This window comes from Garra rufa, unplaced genomic scaffold (genome assembly GCF_049309525.1).
Source record: "Garra rufa unplaced genomic scaffold, GarRuf1.0 hap1_unplaced_002, whole genome shotgun sequence".
Classification (NCBI taxonomy): domain Eukaryota; kingdom Metazoa; phylum Chordata; class Actinopteri; order Cypriniformes; family Cyprinidae; genus Garra; species Garra rufa.
Window position 1 is genome coordinate 3,063,044 of NW_027394277.1, and position 4,675 is coordinate 3,067,718.

At 36.9% G+C, this 4,675-nt stretch overlaps 1 long non-coding RNA gene across 2 annotated transcripts; it reads right to left on the minus strand.

Moving 5' to 3' along the window:
• Positions 1–401: 401 nt before the first annotated feature.
• On the minus strand, positions 402–3,336 carry LOC141305434 (uncharacterized). 2 transcript variants are annotated; one of them, XR_012344401.1, is made up of 7 exons: positions 3,048–3,336; positions 2,558–2,656; positions 1,995–2,060; positions 1,528–1,644; positions 1,315–1,392; positions 997–1,230; positions 402–912 (listed from the first exon to the last, which is right to left on the minus strand). It is a non-coding gene; the product is annotated as an uncharacterized lncRNA (long non-coding RNA). The 2 variants fall into 2 exon arrangements; XR_012344400.1 differs by having other exon boundaries at positions 2,558–3,336.
• Positions 3,337–4,675: the final 1,339 nt, after the last annotated feature.

The window sequence follows — 4,675 nt, forward strand, 5'->3', positions numbered from 1 at the left end:
ACACTCATGGTAATTATGTGTATTGTTAACTAAACGGTGTATTTACCAAACACCATTCCTAATAAAGAATATTTATCATACGTTATTATCCAATACATCACTAAGACAGATACAGTAACATATTAAGACAAATGATATTCAAGAGAAATAAAAATGTGTTATGTTAAAACCATGTTATTTTAACCAGATGAAGCCTCCCAAATGCATGCATGGTTAAATGTCTTCAGCATCATAGAATCACATTCAGTTTCCTGCTCATCATCAGAGCTCTCTTGGTTTTCTTCCTCTTGCTTATCCATATCCCTATCTTAATAATCCCCTTCCATGTCATGAACAATTTCGGTTGTTATTCATCACACTACAGTACAACTGACGGACAAAAGACATGTGACCAATTCAAATCATATCACTTTATTTTCACAATACCATGATCACAAGTGTACAGGCGGTGACATTTTTTTGTGCAAACTGCAGCATGACAGTAAAGACAACAAATGTTCAATATATAGGCAACACACATATAAGGGACTCAATACAGGTAGAGAACAATATGGTAAATAGTATGCTATACAGAGATCATGAAATTAAAACAATAATCACAGTACGCATACCTTTGCAGCGCAGTGTGGAATGAATTAGTGCAAACAGAATGTCATGGTGCAGAATAATAGTGAGTTAGAGTCCAGACAGTGCATCTATTAAGAGTGCTGTGCATATGAGCTTGATGTGCTGTGTATTGTTTCTGGTACAAGTTCAGTGCAGTCTAATTGCCTGTGGAAAAATGTGTCTGCTGGTGCAGGTTCTGCAATAACTTCTGCCTGATGGTAACGATGAGAGTAATCCATGGCTCTGGTGGCTGGAGTCTCTGATGGTCCTCTGTGCTTTCCTCACACACCAACTGATGTAAATATCCTGGAGGGACATAACATGTATTTAGGGTGTTGTAAATCAATAAACAATATATATTTTTATTTTTAATTGTTGCATTGGACTTACCATTGATTCTTGTTGGAGATATGGGCCAAAAGGATCCCTTCACAACTATTTTGCAGTTGTTCAGTTGAAACAACTGAGTAAACAGTGAAGTTTACTTTTATGGACCGTAACATCTGAGCTGTCACAGTAGAGTTGTTCAGGAATGCAGTCTTCATCGCAGTTAACTGGTGGTTTCAGGCTGCAATGCTGCATCTGGTGGCCATTGAATTGATATCGTCAACTGCCTTCATCCTCCTTCAAACAAACAGACAAAACAATAAGTCAACAATATTTCCAGAGAAACAGTGTTGATGAATAGGTGCAGGTGTCAGTACTCACCATATTTGGCCAATCCTGCCCAAATTCCAGATAATGGAATTGGAGATGATAGCACAGTTGATATGCCAATTCTAGGAGCTATAAAAAAAGAAGTGCATGTGAAAATGGTAACTGCTGTCTTTTGAGAGATTAACATCAATTGCTATACCCCATATAACCCTAGCCCATGTAACTACATTGCTTGATGTATTGCATACATACATACATACATACCAGTGGAAATGTGCAACTTTTCAGCTCTGTGTTTGGGCACAAGAAGACCATGTTCATTCCTCATTCATCAGGACTGGCTTGCTGGGACTGATTTTCTTTGCATTTTTTGGTCTTCAGCTTTAAAACAATACAATATTTATTGACCCAATTTTTAATTATTATTGTTGTTTAAACATAAATTAAGCAGTTATAATTATATACTTCAAGCTCAAGTTCCCTGGCAACTCTAGCAGGCTCCTGAGTTCATCTGTATACATTTCTATTCAGAGTCTGAGAAAAGGCCATCTTGCAAACTCTAAGCTTCTATTTTTCAACAGAGCACAAAATAATGTGTTAAGTGAGGGAGTAAAGAAATAAGATGAAGAGAAATAGGCAGAATTGTGTAAGTTTAACAAAATGAGAAGAAAGCAGCATTAGAAAAAAAAAAAACAATTATTTAACAGCAAACTAAAATGAAATATAATTACCTGCTGATGGTTTTGTTGTAAGCAGTTTAAAGGCCTCTTCACACCAAGGATGAGTCCACACCACAGCTATTTGACATAAAATGACACAGAAACAATATGGTTGGAATCTCTTTCAGAACAGATTTTTCCAGATTCCAAAACATTGACAGCCAATCAAAATCCACCACACTATAAATAGCCTGAGCATTTAAATGCAGACAACATAACTGCAGCACACGCTTATAATAATAAAAAAAAAAAGTTATTTTCTGTTAGTGTGTTAGTCATTATAATTCTTGCTCTTGGTGTGAACAGCTTTAAGTGATCTGATTTGGCCAAATTAACTGAAGGTCTGATTTCTCACATGACAAGTTAGAGATAGGAGTGAGTGTTGACTAGAAGAGAAAAAAATAAAATAAAAATCAGTAGACATGCAAGGCTTGGTAAATTGTATTAGTTATTAATATTTCGACATGACACTTTGTTGGTTGTTCTTTCTGATGGGGCTGTAGGGTATGTAAAGATGCTGCACAATTTAACTACAGTACAGTTCAGTCAAGGTGCTCAGACCAACATTGACATACCATTGGAATGTTTGCCTTTGCTTTTGGTCTTTTCCATAAATGCACAACATGGCCCAATTCAAATCCCATGACAGGCCTTCCTTTGGTCTTCCCTTTACCCTGAAACAAAGAGAAATACACACATGTTGAGACAATGTGCTAAACAAAATCTGTGACCAAAATATTTGAGAGGAAGGACTGTAAGGAAAGTTATTATTAACACCTAAAATAAGGCTGCGTTGATTAAAGCAAATCAGTTATAGCTAAATGTCTTCAACATTACTGTGAAAGATTGAATCATTGAAGGACTTGTTTAGCCTCTTTGACAGCTTCTTCAAGATCAGCATTGGGAGCTTTGAGTTCAAGTTCCCTGTTAATTCTAGCAGCTTTCTGACAGAATTGGTCAAAATTATGAGATTTTAAAAATGTCATGATAAATCACAGAAAGAGAGAGAGCAAAACTATGTGTAGATTAATTATGGATTACAGTTCATACAGTGATGGCTTTTACCAGAGATGGCTTCTTAAAAGTAGGGATGCACCGATACGAATCGGCCGATCATGCTTGCGCGTTTTGTCAGTAAAGCCGGTTCTGTAATCAGCGGTAAATGCCATCAGGTGCGTGATTTCACGTTGAGCCGTATATACTACACACAGCCGTTGTTTACCGACGAGCTGCGCAAATCAATGTTCATTATCAGTGTGAATGTGCGCAGCTCGTCAGTGAACAACGGCTGTGTGTAGTGTATACGGCTCAACATGAAATCACGCACCTGATGGCACGCTCCTGGAGTAGGTGATCTGACATAACTGCAAGACAGAAAAAAAAAAATACTGAATTACAATTATTTCACAAAAACTTTTTAAAAGTGTGGTAAGCATTGTGGTTACTGTGCTTTACAAATAGTATACCGTAGAATCAAAAAACCATAGTAAGCTTTGTGGTTAGTGTGCATATCCTACAAATACCACAGTAAAACTACAGTTACAGTGGTAAAACCATAGTAAGCTTTGTGGTTAGTGTGCATATCCTACAAATACCACAGTAAAACTACAGTTACAGTGGTAAAACCATAGTAAGCTTTGTGGTTAGTGTGCATATCCTACAAATACCACAGTAAAACTACAGTTACAGTGGTAAAACCATAGTAAGCTTTGTGGTTAGTGTGCTTATACTACAAATACCACAGTAAAACTACGGTTACAGTGGTAAAACCATAGTAAGCTAGTGGTTAGTGTGCTTATACTACAAATACCACAGTAAAACTACGGTTACAGTGGTAAAACCACAGTAAGCTAGTGGTTAGTGTGCTTATACTACAAATACCACAGTAAAACTACGGTTACAGTGGTAAAACCACAGTAAGCTAGTGGTTAGTGTGCTTATACTACAAATACCACAGTAAAACTACGGTTACAGTGGTAAAACCATAGTAAGCTAGTGGTTAGTGTGCTTATACTACAAATACCACAGTAAAACTACGGTTACAGTGGTAAAACCATAGTAAGCTAGTGGTTAGTGTGCTTATACTACAAATACCACAGTAAAACTACGGTTACAGTGGTAAAACCATAGTAAGTTTTGTGGTTAGTGTGCTTATACTACAAATACCACAGTAAAACTACGGTTACAGTGGTAAAACCATAGTAAGCTAGTGGTTAGTGTGCTTATACTACAAATACCACAGTAAAACTACGGTTACAGTGGTAAAACCATAGTAAGCTAGTGGTTAGTGTGCTTATACTACAAATACCACAGTAAGACTACAGTTACAGTGGTAAAACCATAGTAAGCTAGTGGTTAGTGTGCATTTACATGACATTGTCGAGCAACAGTGAACGTTACTATGGTAAAAATATGGTAAATGTGCGGACTTTTTACATGATACGCGATACTAGGCTGGTTGATTTGTAGAGCTGATTTCAGCCACGTGAATATGATTAAAAACAGTTTTATTTATGTATCGATTTCAAACTGCACGAGTTAGAAGTTAGCTTCGGCTAATCTCAATCGTAGGCTAACTTAGCAGCCGCGCTAACTGTTCCACTAAGCTTCCGTTTTAACACATGACCCCATGCAAGTGATGCAGAAACAGTGAAATAATTAAAATAATGAAAAGATTGTTGCGGTCACTTACC